Raw genomic sequence first — 19,774 nt, 5'->3', positions numbered from 1 at the left:
TCTTTAGAGATATTGAGTTATATCTTTCCAATAACCGCGTTTTTTGCGTTCGAGTTCCGAATTAAGTTTTTTATAACTTCATATGTTTATTTTTGTGTTTTCGATATTGGACGTTAGCTTTTAGGATGACAAATTTCTTCGATTTGCGTAATCGAAGTCAATGTTTTCTGTAACAGACATCCACGCGGTTCATTGAATGTCGGTACAAAATGTCAGATTTCAATGTTCTTTATTCATCGAGGTATGAAAAACACGAGTTTTTTCGTATTTTGTGTCCTCAAAAGAAGTGCATTCGTTCAAACTCCCAGATAATTATAATAATACGCAGTTTAACAGTCTAATGATCCAAAGAGTTTCGGTGTTGAATTGGGTCTTATTAGGTTTTTGTTCTTGCAATAACGTGGACCGTAAAAAAATGCACGAGTACACGATTTAAATTTTGTACAACTGATGTCAGAAATGGTGTAAAAACCAAACACGTGTCCTTGTAGCGCAGTGGATAGCGCGTTGGACTTCTAATCCAAAGGTCCCGGGTTCGACCCCCGGCAGGGATGATTAAGGAGGTTTATGAGTATCATTTTTAAGAACGATGGTTTTCCGAGAGAATCGGAAACCGTTACAAGTGAAACTGATGGATAATTTAAGAGAACTGCAGTGTAGAAATTGGTAATTGTAACAGCGTTTTGAAAAATCCTTCAATTGTTAAACGTTGATTCACTAATAGTGACGCTGATGCTATTCATTTCCAATTTTACTTCGTCTATGGTCGTTTAACAATATTTTAAATCCGTAATACATACTACGTGTGAGAACACAAAATTATCACAACAATTATACTTCTCCATAAACATAAATAGAAATTTATGACACCATTATGCTCTAGGGATGAATAACATTTATTCAAAATTAATGACCCTTACAGTTGTCAACCACTTGCAACTATTTTTATCTCAGTGTTTCAACAGTGGGTAGTTTATTAAAGATAAAAGTTATTGAGATCGAGGTGTTAAAATTTTTCCAAGTACGCTTGCATCGAAAGGTAGAAATTTATTTCAAAAGTCTGGTAAAACATGTCTTGAAAAGTCATTTATCACAATTCTAATATTTTGTGCAGTAGTCGACTTTATTTTACTTTTCCAACGTTTATTAATATTTCGATATTCCTTGAAGAGTTTACCACGACGGTGCATGTGGAATTTCAAAGTTCTTTGGTGAGTATTTTACATGAGAAAACGTGTTCATATATTTTATCTGTAGGAGTATAGAATACGTTGGCTCGATAGATAGTAAACTGACTGGAGATACGACATCACTATAAATTGACCATTAGTCTAGCTGTATTCTGAGCAGAGGTTGGAGGACTCAGTTTTAGGTCCTTTGCAACTTTCTTTTTTTAACATCTATGACGTAGATGAATCATTGGTGAATGGCTTAGTTATAACTACTCACGGTATAAAGTAGATGTCGATTTTTTGCTGGGAGTAAGGATTTAGATTATTTAATAAGCTCGATAAATTGACGTCACATAGCTTCTTTCTTAGAAACTTCAAAAGAGTAAGCGTTGGATGTCATAACTTGTATCATAAGTTTCTGGGTAATGAATGATGTAAAAGAAAAAGATGTTGGATATCTCATTAAACAGTGCCCTTCTTCTATCGATATAGTGTGGCGTTGTTAGATGGTAATATAATTGAATTATTAGTTATAACTACAGATACAATAAGTACACGTGTAAAGAATTTAAAATTTTATGTTGTATATTATTGGTTTGGCTAATCATTGCGTTCTTAGTGAGCGGTTGTCTCCTTAACTTTGAAAAGACATTGAGTCACTGAAATGGTTCACACGAGCGCTACATTGATGATACAAAAGCGGAAATATCCTCTTCAACGAAAAACACGAGTCCAAATGAATATGACTGAGACATTTAAGATTTTATAGGAAAACGATTGGTTCTTTAAGTCTTAGATATTTTTCGTATCCATTGTTGAGAATGATCGGAAAAGGAAAGATCAATATAACTTTTAGAGGGACAAGAGTCACTCTTTACTAAGTCAGCTTCATATTTGTAAGCGATGTTTGGTTTTGTAAAGTTGGCTTTCAGATGGATGAAGATCGCTTGAGGGAAGACTTTACATATATATGCAGAGGACGTGTTTCGAGCTTTTCAGTTTTAATTTAGTGTTTATTAGGGAGTTTGAGATCGCCAGGATAGATCAAGTAGTTCTATTTGACCTTCTTTAATGAGCAAGTGTAGCTCATTATGTTAATTTCTAGAAAATTATTGAATACACTTATTAGCCTCTGTTATCTTTGTGAATTAGTAGAACATTCATAACGGTACAGAGAATGAAATAAAGCCATTGTTCAGTTTCTAAGAGCCGAATTTTCCGTCCACTATAACTGATTTCCATACTTTCAACAACCGAGGTGTGTGATTGCGATAACAGAGACTTGTCTTTAGAGATATTGAGTTATATCTTTCCAATAACCGCGTTTTTTGCGTTCGAGTTCCGAATTAAGTTTTTTATAACTTCATATGTTTATTTTTGTGTTTTCGATATTGGACGTTAGCTTTTAGGATGACAAATTTCTTCGATTTGCGTAATCGAAGTCAATGTTTTCTGTAACAGACATCCACGCGGTTCATTGAATGTCGGTACAAAATGTCAGATTTCAATGTTCTTTATTCATCGAGGTATGAAAAACACGAGTTTTTTCGTATTTTGTGTCCTCAAAAGAAGTGCATTCGTTCAAACTCCCAGATAATTATAATAATACGCAGTTTAACAGTCTAATGATCCAAAGAGTTTCGGTGTTGAATTGGGTCTTATTAGGTTTTTGTTCTTGCAGTAACGTGGACCGTAAAAAAATGCACGAGTACACGATTTAAATTTTGTACAACTGATGTCAGAAATGGTGTAAAAACCAATCACGTGTCCCTGTAGCGCAGTGGATAGCGCGTTGGACTTCTAATCCAAAGGTCCCGGTTCGACCCCGGCAGGGATGATTAAGGAGGTTTATGAGTATCATTTTTAAGAACGATGGTTTTCCGAGAGAATCGGAAACCGTTACAAGTGAAACTGATGGATAATTTAAGAGAACTGCAGTGTAGAAATTGGTAATTGTAACAGCGTTGTGAAAAATCCTTCAATTGTTAAACGTTGATTCACTAATAGTGACGCTGATGCTATTCATTTCCAATTTTACTTCGTCTATGGTCGTTTAACAATATTTTAAATCCGTAATACATACTACGTGTGAGAACACAAAATTATCACAACAATTATACTTCTCCATAAACATAAATAGAAATTTATGACACCATTATGCTCTAGGGATGAATAACATTTATTCAAAATTAATGACCCTTACAGTTGTCAACCACTTGCAACTATTTTTATCTCAGTGTTTCAACAGTGGGTAGTTTATTAAAGATAAAAGTTATTGAGATCGAGGTGTTAAAATTTTTCCAAGTACGCTTGCATCGAAAGGTAGAAATTTATTTCAAAAGTCTGGTAAAACATGTCTTGAAAAGTCATTTATCACAATTCTAATATTTTGTGCAGTAGTCGACTTTATTTTACTTTTCCAACGTTTATTAATATTTCGATATTCCTTGAAGAGTTTACCACGACGGTGCATGTGGAATTTCAAAGTTCTTTGGTGAGTATTTTACATGAGAAAACGTGTTCATATATTTTATCTGTAGGAGTATAGAATACGTTGGCTCGATAGATAGTAAACTGACTGGAGATACGACATCACTATAAATTGACCATTAGTCTAGCTGTATTCTGAGCAGAGGTTGGAGGACTCAGTTTTAGGTCCTTTGCAACTTTCTTTTTTAACATCTATGACGTAGATGAATCATTGGTGAATGGCTTAGTTATAACTACTCACGGTATAAAGTAGATGTCGATTTTTTGCTGGGAGTAAGGATTTAGATTATTTAATAAGCTCGATAAATTGACGTCACATAGCTTCTTTCTTAGAAACTTCAAAAGAGTAAGCGTTGGATGTCATAACTTGTATCATAAGTTTCTGGGTAATGAATGATGTAAAAGAAAAAGATGTTGGATATCTCATTAAACAGTGCCCTTCTTCTATCGATATAGTGTGGCGTTGTTAGATGGTAATATAATTGAATTATTAGTTATAACTACAGATACAATAAGTACACGTGTAAAGAATTTAAAATTTTATGTTGTATATTATTGGTTTGGCTAATCATTGCGTTCTTAGTGAGCGGTTGTCTCCTTAACTTTGAAAAGACATTGAGTCACTGAAATGGTTCACACGAGCGCTACATTGATGATACAAAAGCGGAAATATCCTCTTCAACGAAAAACACGAGTCCAAATGAATATGACTGAGACATTTAAGATTTTATAGGAAAACGATTGGTTCTTTAAGTCTTAGATATTTTTCGTATCCATTGTTGAGAATGATCGGAAAAGGAAAGATCAATATAACTTTTAGAGGGACAAGAGTCACTCTTTACTAAGTCAGCTTCATATTTGTAAGCGATGTTTGGTTTTTGTAAAAGTTGGCTTTCAGATGGATGAAGATCGCTTGAGGGAAGACTTTACATATATATGCAGAGGACGTGTTTCGAGCTTTTCAGTTTTAATTTAGTGTTTATTAGGGAGTTTGAGATCGCCAGGATAGATCAAGTAGTTCTATTTGACCTTCTTTAATGAGCAAGTGTAGCTCATTATGTTAATTTCTAGAAAATTATTGAATACACTTATTAGCCTCTGTTATCTTTGTGAATTAGTAGAACATTCATAACGGTACAGAGAATGAAATAAAGCCATTGTTCAGTTTCTAAGAGCCGAATTTTCCGTCCACTATAACTGATTTCCATACTTTCAACAACCGAGGTGTGTGATTGCGATAACAGAGACTTGTCTTTAGAGATATTGAGTTATATCTTTCCAATAACCGCGTTTTTTGCGTTCGAGTTCCGAATTAAGTTTTTTATAACTTCATATGTTTATTTTTGTGTTTTCGATATTGGACGTTAGCTTTTAGGATGACAAATTTCTTCGATTTGCGTAATCGAAGTCAATGTTTTCTGTAACAGACATCCACGCGGTTCATTGAATGTCGGTACAAAATGTCAGATTTCAATGTTCTTTATTCATCGAGGTATGAAAAACACGAGTTTTTCGTATTTTGTGTCCTCAAAAGAAGTGCATTCGTTCAAACTCCCAGATAATTATAATAATACGCAGTTTAACAGTCTAATGATCCAAAGAGTTTCGGTGTTGAATTGGGTCTTATTAGGTTTTTGTTCTTGCAGTAACGTGGACCGTAAAAAAATGCACGAGTACACGATTTAAATTTTGTACAACTGATGTCAGAAATGGTGTAAAAACCAATCACGTGTCCCTGTAGCGCAGTGGATAGCGCGTTGGACTTCTAATCCAAAGGTCCCGGGTTCGACCCCCGGCAGGGATGATTAAGGAGGTTTATGAGTATCATTTTAAGAACGATGGTTTTCCGAGAGAATCGGAAACCGTTACAAGTGAAACTGATGGATAATTTAAGAGAACTGCAGTGTAGAAATTGGTAATTGTAACAGCGTTGTGAAAAATCCTTCAATTGTTAAACGTTGATTCACTAATAGTGACGCTGATGCTATTCATTTCCAATTTTACTTCGTCTATGGTCGTTTAACAATATTTTAAATCCGTAATACATACTACGTGTGAGAACACAAAATTATCACAACAATTATACTTCTCCATAAACATAAATAGAAATTTATGACACCATTATGCTCTAGGGATGAATAACATTTATTCAAAATTAATGACCCTTACAGTTGTCAACCACTTGCAACTATTTTTATCTCAGTGTTTCAACAGTGGGTAGTTTATTAAAGATAAAAGTTATTGAGATCGAGGTGTTAAAATTTTTCCAAGTACGCTTGCATCGAAAGGTAGAAATTTATTTCAAAAGTCTGGTAAAACATGTCTTGAAAAGTCATTTATCACAATTCTAATATTTTGTGCAGTAGTCGACTTTATTTTACTTTTCCAACGTTTATTAATATTTCGATATTCCTTGAAGAGTTTACCACGACGGTGCATGTGGAATTTCAAAGTTCTTTGGTGAGTATTTTACATGAGAAAACGTGTTCATATATTTTATCTGTAGGAGTATAGAATACGTTGGCTCGATAGATAGTAAACTGACTGGAGATACGACATCACTATAAATTGACCATTAGTCTAGCTGTATTCTGAGCAGAGGTTGGAGGACTCAGTTTTAGGTCCTTTGCAACTTTCTTTTTTTAACATCTATGACGTAGATGAATCATTGGTGAATGGCTTAGTTATAACTACTCACGGTATAAAGTAGATGTCGATTTTTTGCTGGGAGTAAGGATTTAGATTATTTAATAAGCTCGATAAATTGACGTCACATAGCTTCTTTCTTAGAAACTTCAAAAGAGTAAGCGTTGGATGTCATAACTTGTATCATAAGTTTCTGGGTAATGAATGATGTAAAAGAAAAGATGTTGGATATCTCATTAAACAGTGCCCTTCTTCTATCGATATAGTGTGGCGTTGTTAGATGGTAATATAATTGAATTATTAGTTATAACTACAGATACAATAAGTACACGTGTAAAGAATTTAAAATTTTATGTTGTATATTATTGGTTTGGCTAATCATTGCGTTCTTAGTGAGCGGTTGTCTCCTTAACTTTGAAAAGACATTGAGTCACTGAAATGGTTCACACGAGCGCTACATTGATGATACAAAAGCGGAAATATCCTCTTCAACGAAAACACGAGTCCAAATGAATATGACTGAGACATTTAAGATTTTATAGGAAAACGATTGGTTCTTTAAGTCTTAGATATTTTTCGTATCCATTGTTGAGAATGATCGGAAAAGGAAAGATCAATATAACTTTTAGAGGGACAAGAGTCACTCTTTACTAAGTCAGCTTCATATTTGTAAGCGATGTTTGGTTTTTGTAAAAGTTGGCTTTCAGATGGATGAAGATCGCTTGAGGGAAGACTTTACATATATATGCAGAGGACGTGTTTCGAGCTTTTCAGTTTTAATTTAGTGTTTATTAGGGAGTTTGAGATCGCCAGGATAGATCAAGTAGTTCTATTTGACCTTCATTAATGAGCAAGTGTAGCTCATTATGTTAATTTCTAGAAAATTATTGAATACACTTATTAGCCTCTGTTATCTTTGTGAATTAGTAGAACATTCATAACGGTACAGAGAATGAAATAAAGCCATTGTTCAGTTTCTAAGAGCCGAATTTTCCGTCCACTATAACTGATTTCCATACTTTCAACAACCGAGGTGTGTGATTGCGATAACAGAGACTTGTCTTTAGAGATATTGAGTTATATCTTTCCAATAACCGCGTTTTTTGCGTTCGAGTTCCGAATTAAGTTTTTTATAACTTCATATGTTTATTTTTGTGTTTTCGATATTGGACGTTAGCTTTTAGGATGACAAATTTCTTCGATTTGCGTAATCGAAGTCAATGTTTTCTGTAACAGACATCCACGCGGTTCATTGAATGTCGGTACAAAATGTCAGATTTCAATGTTCTTTATTCATCGAGGTATGAAAAACACGAGTTTTTCGTATTTTGTGTCCTCAAAAGAAGTGCATTCGTTCAAACTCCCAGATAATTATAATAATACGCAGTTTAACAGTCTAATGATCCAAAGAGTTTCGGTGTTGAATTGGGTCTTATTAGGTTTTTGTTCTTGCAGTAACGTGGACCGTAAAAAAATGCACGAGTACACGATTTAAATTTTGTACAACTGATGTCAGAAATGGTGTAAAAACCAATCACGTGTCCCTGTAGCGCAGTGGATAGCGCGTTGGACTTCTAATCCAAAGGTCCCGGTTCGACCCCGGCAGGGATGATTAAGGAGGTTTATGAGTATCATTTTAAGAACGATGGTTTTCCGAGAGAATCGGAAACCGTTACAAGTGAAACTGATGGATAATTTAAGAGAACTGCAGTGTAGAAATTGGTAATTGTAACAGCGTTGTGAAAAATCCTTCAATTGTTAAACGTTGATTCACTAATAGTGACGCTGATGCTATTCATTTCCAATTTTACTTCGTCTATGGTCGTTTAACAATATTTTAAATCCGTAATACATACTACGTGTGAGAACACAAAATTATCACAACAATTATACTTCTCCATAAACATAAATAGAAATTTATGACACCATTATGCTCTAGGGATGAATAACATTTATTCAAAATTAATGACCCTTACAGTTGTCAACCACTTGCAACTATTTTTATCTCAGTGTTTCAACAGTGGGTAGTTTATTAAAGATAAAAGTTATTGAGATCGAGGTGTTAAAATTTTTCCAAGTACGCTTGCATCGAAAGGTAGAAATTTATTTCAAAAGTCTGGTAAAACATGTCTTGAAAAGTCATTTATCACAATTCTAATATTTTGTGCAGTAGTCGACTTTATTTTACTTTTCCAACGTTTATTAATATTTCGATATTCCTTGAAGAGTTTACCACGACGGTGCATGTGGAATTTCAAAGTTCTTTGGTGAGTATTTTACATGAGAAAACGTGTTCATATATTTTATCTGTAGGAGTATAGAATACGTTGGCTCGATAGATAGTAAACTGACTGGAGATACGACATCACTATAAATTGACCATTAGTCTAGCTGTATTCTGAGTAGAATTGGAGGACTCAGTTTTGGGTACTTTGCAACTTTCTTTTTTTAACATCTATGACGTAGATGAATCATTGGTGAATGGCTTAGTTATAACTACTCACGGTATAAAGTAGATGTCGATTTTTTGCTGGGAGTAAGGATTTAGATTATTTAATAAGCTCGATAAATTGACGTCACATAGCTTCTTTCTTAGAAACTTCAAAAGAGTAAGCGTTGGATGTCATAACTTGTATCATAAGTTTCTGGGTAATGAATGATGTAAAAGAAAAGATGTTGGATATCTCATTAAACAGTGCCCTTCTTCTATCGATATAGTGTGGCGTTGTTAGATGGTAATATAATTGAATTATTAGTTATAACTACAGATACAATAAGTACACGTGTAAAGAATTTAAAATTTTATGTTGTATATTATTGGTTTGGCTAATCATTGCGTTCTTAGTGAGCGGTTGTCTCCTTAACTTTGAAAAGACATTGAGTCACTGAAATGGTTCACACGAGCGCTACATTGATGATACAAAAGCGGAAATATCCTCTTCAACGAAAACACGAGTCCAAATGAATATGACTGAGACATTTAAGATTTTATAGGAAAACGATTGGTTCTTTAAGTCTTAGATATTTTTCGTATCCATTGTTGAGAATGATCGGAAAAGGAAAGATCAATATAACTTTTAGAGGGACAAGAGTCACTCTTTACTAAGTCAGCTTCATATTTGTAAGCGATGTTTGGTTTTTGTAAAAGTTGGCTTTCAGATGGATGAAGATCGCTTGAGGGAAGACTTTACATATATATGCAGAGGACGTGTTTCGAGCTTTTCAGTTTTAATTTAGTGTTTATTAGGGAGTTTGAGATCGCCAGGATAGATCAAGTAGTTCTATTTGACCTTCATTAATGAGCAAGTGTAGCTCATTATGTTAATTTCTAGAAAATTATTGAATACACTTATTAGCCTCTGTTATCTTTGTGAATTAGTAGAACATTCATAACGGTACAGAGAATGAAATAAAGCCATTGTTCAGTTTCTAAGAGCCGAATTTTCCGTCCACTATAACTGATTTCCATACTTTCAACAACCGAGGTGTGTGATTGCGATAACAGAGACTTGTCTTTAGAGATATTGAGTTATATCTTTCCAATAACCGCGTTTTTTGCGTTCGAGTTCCGAATTAAGTTTTTTATAACTTCATATGTTTATTTTTGTGTTTTCGATATTGGACGTTAGCTTTTAGGATGACAAATTTCTTCGATTTGCGTAATCGAAGTCAATGTTTTCTGTAACAGACATCCACGCGGTTCATTGAATGTCGGTACAAAATGTCAGATTTCAATGTTCTTTATTCATCGAGGTATGAAAAACACGAGTTTTTTCGTATTTTGTGTCCTCAAAAGAAGTGCATTCGTTCAAACTCCCAGATAATTATAATAATACGCAGTTTAACAGTCTAATGATCCAAAGAGTTTCGGTGTTGAATTGGGTCTTATTAGGTTTTGTTCTTGCAGTAACGTGGACCGTAAAAAATGCACGAGTACACGATTTAAATTTTGTACAACTGATGTCAGAAATGGTGTAAAACCAATCACGTGTCCCTGTAGCGCAGTGGATAGCGCGTTGGACTTCTAATCCAAAGGTCCGGGTTCGACCCCGGCAGGGATGATTAAGGAGGTTTATGAGTATCATTTTAAGAACGATGGTTTTCCGAGAGAATCGGAAACCGTTACAAGTGAAACTGATGGATAATTTAAGAGAACTGCAGTGTAGAAATTGGTAATTGTAACAGCGTTGTGAAAAATCCTTCAATTGTTAAACGTTGATTCACTAATAGTGACGCTGATGCTATTCATTTCCAATTTTACTTCGTCTATGGTCGTTTAACAATATTTTAAATCCGTAATACATACTACGTGTGAGAACACAAAATTATCACAACAATTATACTTCTCCATAAACATAAATAGAAATTTATGACACCATTATGCTCTAGGGATGAATAACATTTATTCAAAATTAATGACCCTTACAGTTGTCAACCACTTGCAACTATTTTTATCTCAGTGTTTCAACAGTGGGTAGTTTATTAAAGATAAAAGTTATTGAGATCGAGGTGTTAAAATTTTTCCAAGTACGCTTGCATCGAAAGGTAGAAATTTATTTCAAAAGTCTGGTAAAACATGTCTTGAAAAGTCATTTATCACAATTCTAATATTTTGTGCAGTAGTCGACTTTATTTTACTTTTCCAACGTTTATTAATATTTCGATATTCCTTGAAGAGTTTACCACGACGGTGCATGTGGAATTTCAAAGTTCTTTGGTGAGTATTTTACATGAGAAAACGTGTTCATATATTTTATCTGTAGGAGTATAGAATACGTTGGCTCGATAGATAGTAAACTGACTGGAGATACGACATCACTATAAATTGACCATTAGTCTAGCTGTATTCTGAGTAGAATTGGAGGACTCAGTTTTGGGTACTTTGCAACTTTCTTTTTTTAACATCTATGACGTAGATGAATCATTGGTGAATGGCTTAGTTATAACTACTCACGGTATAAAGTAGATGTCGATTTTTTGCTGGGAGTAAGGATTTAGATTATTTAATAAGCTCGATAAATTGACGTCACATAGCTTCTTTCTTAGAAACTTCAAAAGAGTAAGCGTTGGATGTCATAACTTGTATCATAAGTTTCTGGGTAATGAATGATGTAAAAGAAAAGATGTTGGATATCTCATTAAACAGTGCCCTTCTTCTATCGATATAGTGTGGCGTTGTTAGATGGTAATATAATTGAATTATTAGTTATAACTACAGATACAATAAGTACACGTGTAAAGAATTTAAAATTTTATGTTGTATATTATTGGTTTGGCTAATCATTGCGTTCTTAGTGAGCGGTTGTCTCCTTAACTTTGAAAAGACATTGAGTCACTGAAATGGTTCACACGAGCGCTACATTGATGATACAAAAGCGGAAATATCCTCTTCAACGAAAACACGAGTCCAAATGAATATGACTGAGACATTTAAGATTTTATAGGAAAACGATTGGTTCTTTAAGTCTTAGATATTTTTCGTATCCATTGTTGAGAATGATCGGAAAAGGAAAGATCAATATAACTTTTAGAGGGACAAGAGTCACTCTTTACTAAGTCAGCTTCATATTTGTAAGCGATGTTTGGTTTTGTAAAGTTGGCTTTCAGATGGATGAAGATCGCTTGAGGGAAGACTTTACATATATATGCAGAGGACGTGTTTCGAGCTTTTCAGTTTTAATTTAGTGTTTATTAGGGAGTTTGAGATCGCCAGGATAGATCAAGTAGTTCTATTTGACCTTCATTAATGAGCAAGTGTAGCTCATTATGTTAATTTCTAGAAAATTATTGAATACACTTATTAGCCTCTGTTATCTTTGTGAATTAGTAGAACATTCATAACGGTACAGAGAATGAAATAAAGCCATTGTTCAGTTTCTAAGAGCCGAATTTTCCGTCCACTATAACTGATTTCCATACTTTCAACAACCGAGGTGTGTGATTGCGATAACAGAGACTTGTCTTTAGAGATATTGAGTTATATCTTTCCAATAACCGCGTTTTTTGCGTTCGAGTTCCGAATTAAGTTTTTTATAACTTCATATGTTTATTTTTGTGTTTTCGATATTGGACGTTAGCTTTTAGGATGACAAATTTCTTCGATTTGCGTAATCGAAGTCAATGTTTTCTGTAACAGACATCCACGCGGTTCATTGAATGTCGGTACAAAATGTCAGATTTCAATGTTCTTTATTCATCGAGGTATGAAAAACACGAGTTTTTTCGTATTTTGTGTCCTCAAAAGAAGTGCATTCGTTCAAACTCCCAGATAATTATAATAATACGCAGTTTAACAGTCTAATGATCCAAAGAGTTTCGGTGTTGAATTGGGTCTTATTAGGTTTTGTTCTTGCAGTAACGTGGACCGTAAAAAAATGCACGAGTACACGATTTAAATTTTGTACAACTGATGTCAGAAATGGTGTAAAAACCAATCACGTGTCCCTGTAGCGCAGTGGATAGCGCGTTGGACTTCTAATCCAAAGGTCCCGGGTTCGACCCCCGGCAGGGATGATTAAGGAGGTTTATGAGTATCATTTTTAAGAACGATGGTTTTCCGAGAGAATCGGAAACCGTTACAAGTGAAACTGATGGATAATTTAAGAGAACTGCAGTGTAGAAATTGGTAATTGTAACAGCGTTGTGAAAAATCCTTCAATTGTTAAACGTTGATTCACTAATAGTGACGCTGATGCTATTCATTTCCAATTTTACTTCGTCTATGGTCGTTTAACAATATTTTAAATCCGTAATACATACTACGTGTGAGAACACAAAATTATCACAACAATTATACTTCTCCATAAACATAAATAGAAATTTATGACACCATTATGCTCTAGGGATGAATAACATTTATTCAAAATTAATGACCCTTACAGTTGTCAACCACTTGCAACTATTTTTATCTCAGTGTTTCAACAGTGGGTAGTTTATTAAAGATAAAAGTTATTGAGATCGAGGTGTTAAAATTTTTCCAAGTACGCTTGCATCGAAAGGTAGAAATTTATTTCAAAAGTCTGGTAAAACATGTCTTGAAAAGTCATTTATCACAATTCTAATATTTTGTGCAGTAGTCGACTTTATTTTACTTTTCCAACGTTTATTAATATTTCGATATTCCTTGAAGAGTTTACCACGACGGTGCATGTGGAATTTCAAAGTTCTTTGGTGAGTATTTTACATGAGAAAACGTGTTCATATATTTTATCTGTAGGAGTATAGAATACGTTGGCTCGATAGATAGTAAACTGACTGGAGATACGACATCACTATAAATTGACCATTAGTCTAGCTGTATTCTGAGTAGAATTGGAGGACTCAGTTTTGGGTACTTTGCAACTTTCTTTTTTTAACATCTATGACGTAGATGAATCATTGGTGAATGGCTTAGTTATAACTACTCACGGTATAAAGTAGATGTCGATTTTTTGCTGGGAGTAAGGATTTAGATTATTTAATAAGCTCGATAAATTGACGTCACATAGCTTCTTTCTTAGAAACTTCAAAAGAGTAAGCGTTGGATGTCATAACTTGTATCATAAGTTTCTGGGTAATGAATGATGTAAAAGAAAAGATGTTGGATATCTCATTAAACAGTGCCCTTCTTCTATCGATATAGTGTGGCGTTGTTAGATGGTAATATAATTGAATTATTAGTTATAACTACAGATACAATAAGTACACGTGTAAAGAATTTAAAATTTTATGTTGTATATTATTGGTTTGGCTAATCATTGCGTTCTTAGTGAGCGGTTGTCTCCTTAACTTTGAAAAGACATTGAGTCACTGAAATGGTTCACACGAGCGCTACATTGATGATACAAAAGCGGAAATATCCTCTTCAACGAAAAACACGAGTCCAAATGAATATGACTGAGACATTTAAGATTTTATAGGAAAACGATTGGTTCTTTAAGTCTTAGATATTTTTCGTATCCATTGTTGAGAATGATCGGAAAAGGAAAGATCAATATAACTTTTGGAGGGACAAGAGTCACTCTTTACTAAGTCAGCTTCATATTTGTAAGCGATGTTTGGTTTTTGTAAAAGTTGGCTTTCAGATGGATGAAGATCGCTTGAGGGAAGACTTTACATATATATGCAGAGGACGTGTTTCGAGCTTTTCAGTTTTAATTTAGTGTTTATTAGGGAGTTTGAGATCGCCAGGATAGATCAAGTCGTTCTATTTGACCTTCATTAATGAGCAAGTGTAGCTCATTATGTTAATTTCTAGAAAATTATTGAATACACTTATTAGCCTCTGTTATCTTTGTGAATTAGTAGAACATTCATAACGGTACAGAGAATGAAATAAAGCCATTGTTCAGTTTCTAAGAGCCGAATTTTCCGTCCACTATAACTGATTTCCATACTTTCAACAACCGAGGTGTGTGATTGCGATAACAGAGACTTGTCTTTAGAGATATTGAGTTATATCTTTCCAATAACCGCGTTTTTTGCGTTCGAGTTCCGAATTAAGTTTTTTTATAACTTCATATGTTTATTTTTGTGTTTTCGATATTGGACGTTAGCTTTTAGGATGACAAATTTCTTCGATTTGCGTAATCGAAGTCAATGTTTTCTGTAACAGACATCCACGCGGTTCATTGAATGTCGGTACAAAATGTCAGATTTCAATGTTCTTTATTCATCGAGGTATGAAAAACACGAGTTTTTTCGTATTTTGTGTCCTCAAAAGAAGTGCATTCGTTCAAACTCCCAGATAATTATAATAATACGCAGTTTAACAGTCTAATGATCCAAAGAGTTTCGGTGTTGAATTGGGTCTTATTAGGTTTTTGTTCTTGCAGTAACGTGGACCGTAAAAAAATGCACGAGTACACGATTTAAATTTTGTACAACTGATGTCAGAAATGGTGTAAAAACCAAACACGTGTCCTTGTAGCGCAGTGGATAGCGCGTTGGACTTCTAATCCAAAGGTCCCGGGTTCGACCCCCGGCAGGGATGATTAAGGAGGTTTATGAGTATCATTTTTAAGAACGATGGTTTTCCGAGAGAATCGGAAACCGTTACAAGTGAAACTGATGGATAATTTAAGAGAACTGCAGTGTAGAAATTGGTAATTGTAACAGCGTTGTGAAAAATCCTTCAATTGTTAAACGTTGATTCACTAATAGTGACGCTGATGCTATTCATTTCCAATTTTACTTCGTCTATGGTCGTTTAACAATATTTTAAATCCGTAATACATACTACGTGTGAGAACACAAAATTATCACAACAATTATACTTCTCCATAAACATAAATAGAAATTTATGACACCATTATGCTCTAGGGATGAATAACATTTATTCAAAATTAATGACCCTTACAGTTGTCAACCACTTGCAACTATTTTTATCTCAGTGTTTCAACAGTGGGTAGTTTATTAAAGATAAAAGTTATTGAGATCGAGGTGTTAAAATTTTTCCAAGTACGCTTGCATCGAAAGGTAGAAATTTATTTCAAAAGTCTGGTAAAACATGTCTTGAAAAGTCATTTATCACAATTCTAATATTTTGTGCAGTAGTCGACTTTATTTTACTTTTCCAACGTTTATTAATATTTCGATATTCCTTGAAGAGTTTACCACGACGGTGCATGTGGAATTTCAAAGTTCTTTGGTGAGTATTTTACATGAGAAAACGTGTTCATATATTTTATCTGTAGGAGTATAGAATACGTTGGCTCGATAGATAGTAAACTGACTGGAGATACGACATCACTATAAATTGACCATTAGTCTAGCTGTATTCTGAGCAGAGGTTGGAGGACTCAGTTTTAGGTCCTTTGCAACTTTCTTTTTTTAACATCTATGACGTAGATGAATCATTGGTGAATGGCTTAGTTATAACTACTCACGGTATAAAGTAGATGTCGATTTTTTGCTGGGAGTAAGGATTTAGATTATTTAATAAGCTCGATAAATTGACGTCACATAGCTTCTTTCTTAGAAACTTCAAAAGAGTAAGCGTTGGATGTCATAACTTGTATCATAAGTTTCTGGGTAATGAATGATGTAAAAGAAAAAGATGTTGGATATCTCATTAAACAGTGCCCTTCTTCTATCGATATAGTGTGGCGTTGTTAGATGGTAATATAATTGAATTATTAGTTATAACTACAGATACAATAAGTACACGTGTAAAGAATTTAAAATTTTATGTTGTATATTATTGGTTTGGCTAATCATTGCGTTCTTAGTGAGCGGTTGTCTCCTTAACTTTGAAAAGACATTGAGTCACTGAAATGGTTCACACGAGCGCTACATTGATGATACAAAAGCGGAAATATCCTCTTCAACGAAAAACACGAGTCCAAATGAATATGACTGAGACATTTAAGATTTTATAGGAAAACGATTGGTTCTTTAAGTCTTAGATATTTTTCGTATCCATTGTTGAGAATGATCGGAAAAGGAAAGATCAATATAACTTTTAGAGGGACAAGAGTCACTCTTTACTAAGTCAGCTTCATATTTGTAAGCGATGTTTGGTTTTTGTAAAAGTTGGCTTTCAGATGGATGAAGATCGCTTGAGGGAAGACTTTACATATATATGCAGAGGACGTGTTTCGAGCTTTTCAGTTTTAATTTAGTGTTTATTAGGGAGTTTGAGATCGCCAGGATATATCAAGTAGTTTTATTTGACCTTCATTAATGAGCAAGTGTAGCTCATTATGTTAATTTCTAGAAAATTATTGAATACACTTATTAGCCTCTGTTATCTTTGTGAATTAGTAGAACATTCATAACGGTACAGAGAATGAAATAAAGCCATTGTTCAGTTTCTAAGAGCCGAATTTTCCGTCCACTATAACTGATTTCCATACTTTCAACAACCGAGGTGTGTGATTGCGATAACAGAGACTTGTCTTTAGAGATATTGAGTTATATCTTTCCAATAACCGCGTTTTTTGCGTTCGAGTTCCGAATTAAGTTTTTTTATAACTTCATATGTTTATTTTTGTGTTTTCGATATTGGACGTTAGCTTTTAGGATGACAAATTTCTTCGATTTGCGTAATCGAAGTCAATGTTTTCTGTAACAGACATCCACGCGGTTCATTGAATGTCGGTACAAAATGTCAGATTTCAATGTTCTTTATTCATCGAGGTATGAAAAACACGAGTTTTTTCGTATTTTGTGTCCTCAAAAGAAGTGCATTCGTTCAAACTCCCAGATAATTATAATAATACGCAGTTTAACAGTCTAATGATCCAAAGAGTTTCGGTGTTGAATTGGGTCTTATTAGGTTTTGTTCTTGCAGTAACGTGGACCGTAAAAAATGCACGAGTACACGATTTAAATTTTGTACAACTGATGTCAGAAATGGTGTAAAACCAATCACGTGTCCCTGTAGCGCAGTGGATAGCGCGTTGGACTTCTAATCCAAAGGTCCGGGTTCGACCCCGGCAGGGATGATTAAGGAGGTTTATGAGTATCATTTTTAAGAACGATGGTTTTCCGAGAGAATCGGAAACCGTTACAAGTGAAACTGATGGATAATTTAAGAGAACTGCAGTGTAGAAATTGGTAATTGTAACAGCGTTGTGAAAAATCCTTCAATTGTTAAACGTTGATTCACTAATAGTGACGCTGATGCTATTCATTTCCAATTTTACTTCGTCTATGGTCGTTTAACAATATTTTAAATCCGTAATACATACTACGTGTGAGAACACAAAATTATCACAACAATTATACTTCTCCATAAACATAAATAGAAATTTATGACACCATTATGCTCTAGGGATGAATAACATTTATTCAAAATTAATGACCCTTACAGTTGTCAACCACTTGCAACTATTTTTATCTCAGTGTTTCAACAGTGGGTAGTTTATTAAAGATAAAAGTTATTGAGATCGAGGTGTTAAAATTTTTCCAAGTACGCTTGCATCGAAAGGTAGAAATTTATTTCAAAAGTCTGGTAAAACATGTCTTGAAAAGTCATTTATCACAATTCTAATATTTTGTGCAGTAGTCGACTTTATTTTACTTTTCCAACGTTTATTAATATTTCGATATTCCTTGAAGAGTTTACCACGACGGTGCATGTGGAATTTCAAAGTTCTTTGGTGAGTATTTTACATGAGAAAACGTGTTCATATATTTTATCTGTAGGAGTATAGAATACGTTGGCTCGTTAGATAGTAAACTGACTGGAGATACGACATCACTATAAATTGACCATTAGTCTAGCTGTATTCTGAGCAGAGGTTGGAGGACTCAGTTTTAGGTCCTTTGCAACTTTCTTTTTTTAACATCTATGACGTAGATGAATCATTGGTGAATGGCTTAGTTATAACTACTCACGGTATAAAGTAGATGTCGATTTTTTGCTGGGAGTAAGGATTTAGATTATTTAATAAGCTCGATAAATTGACGTCACATAGCTTCTTTCTTAGAAACTTCAAAAGAGTAAGCGTTGGATGTCATAACTTGTATCATAAGTTTCTGGGTAATGAATGATGTAAAAGAAAAAGATGTTGGATATCTCATTAAACAGTGCCCTTCTTCTATCGATATAGTGTGGCGTTGTTAGATGGTAATATAATTGAATTATTAGTTATAACTACAGATACAATAAGTACACGTGTAAAGAATTTAAAATTTTATGTTGTATATTATTGGTTTGGCTAATCATTGCGTTCTTAGTGAGCGGTTGTCTCCTTAACTTTGAAAAGACATTGAGTCACTGAAATGGTTCACACGAGCGCTACATTGATGATACAAAAGCGGAAATATCCTCTTCAACGAAAAAACACGAGTCCAAATGAATATGACTGAGACATTTAAGATTTTATAGGAAAACGATTGGTTCTTTAAGTCTTAGATATTTTTCGTATCCATTGTTGAGAATGATCGGAAAAGGAAAGATCAATATAACTTTTGAGGGACAAGAGTCACTCTTTACTAAGTCAGCTTCATATTTGTAAGCGATGTTTGGTTTTGTAAAGTTGGCTTTCAGATGGATGAAGATCGCTTGAGGGAAGACTTTACATATATATGCAGAGGACGTGTTTCGAGCTTTTCAGTTTTAATTTAGTGTTTATTAGGGAGTTTGAGATCGCCAGGATAGATCAAGTAGTTCTATTTGACCTTCATTAATGAGCAAGTGTAGCTCATTATGTTAATTTCTAGAAAATTATTGAATACACTTATTAGCCTCTGTTATCTTTGTGAATTAGTAGAACATTCATAACGGTACAGAGAATGAAATAAAGCCATTGTTCAGTTTCTAAGAGCCGAATTTTCCGTCCACTATAACTGATTTCCATACTTTCAACAACCGGTGTGTGATTGCGATAACAGAGACTTGTCTTTAGAGATATTGAGTTATATCTTTCCAATAACCGCGTTTTTTGCGTTCGAGTTCCGAATTAAGTTTTTTATAACTTCATATGTTTATTTTTGTGTTTTCGATATTGGACGTTAGCTTTTAGGATGACAAATTTCTT

The 19,774-nt window shown here is 34.1% G+C and overlaps 8 non-coding genes across 8 annotated transcripts; all 8 read left to right on the top strand.

Moving 5' to 3' along the window:
* The first annotated feature begins 481 nt into the window (after positions 1-481).
* Positions 482-554, top strand: TRNAR-UCU (transfer RNA arginine (anticodon UCU)). The gene has a single exon. It is a non-coding gene; the product is annotated as a tRNA-Arg (tRNA).
* A 2,384-nt stretch (positions 555-2,938) lies between these two features.
* On the top strand, positions 2,939-3,009 carry TRNAR-UCU (transfer RNA arginine (anticodon UCU)). Its single transcript has one exon. It is a non-coding gene; the product is annotated as a tRNA-Arg (tRNA).
* Positions 3,010-5,393: 2,384 nt separating this feature from the next.
* TRNAR-UCU (transfer RNA arginine (anticodon UCU)) lies at positions 5,394-5,466 on the top strand. Its single transcript has one exon. It is a non-coding gene; the product is annotated as a tRNA-Arg (tRNA).
* A 2,382-nt stretch (positions 5,467-7,848) lies between these two features.
* Positions 7,849-7,919, top strand: TRNAR-UCU (transfer RNA arginine (anticodon UCU)). The gene has a single exon. It is a non-coding gene; the product is annotated as a tRNA-Arg (tRNA).
* A 2,379-nt stretch (positions 7,920-10,298) lies between these two features.
* TRNAR-UCU (transfer RNA arginine (anticodon UCU)) lies at positions 10,299-10,369 on the top strand. Its single transcript has one exon. It is a non-coding gene; the product is annotated as a tRNA-Arg (tRNA).
* A 2,379-nt stretch (positions 10,370-12,748) lies between these two features.
* TRNAR-UCU (transfer RNA arginine (anticodon UCU)) lies at positions 12,749-12,821 on the top strand. Its single transcript has one exon. It is a non-coding gene; the product is annotated as a tRNA-Arg (tRNA).
* A 2,385-nt stretch (positions 12,822-15,206) lies between these two features.
* On the top strand, positions 15,207-15,279 carry TRNAR-UCU (transfer RNA arginine (anticodon UCU)). The gene has a single exon. It is a non-coding gene; the product is annotated as a tRNA-Arg (tRNA).
* A 2,384-nt stretch (positions 15,280-17,663) lies between these two features.
* Positions 17,664-17,734, top strand: TRNAR-UCU (transfer RNA arginine (anticodon UCU)). Its single transcript has one exon. It is a non-coding gene; the product is annotated as a tRNA-Arg (tRNA).
* Positions 17,735-19,774: the final 2,040 nt, after the last annotated feature.

This window comes from Tachypleus tridentatus, chromosome 13, assembly GCF_004210375.1.
Source record: "Tachypleus tridentatus isolate NWPU-2018 chromosome 13, ASM421037v1, whole genome shotgun sequence".
Taxonomy (NCBI): domain Eukaryota; kingdom Metazoa; phylum Arthropoda; class Merostomata; order Xiphosura; family Limulidae; genus Tachypleus; species Tachypleus tridentatus.
The sequence above is the reverse complement of the archived record's forward strand: the minus strand, read 5'-3'. Positions and strand labels throughout refer to the sequence as shown.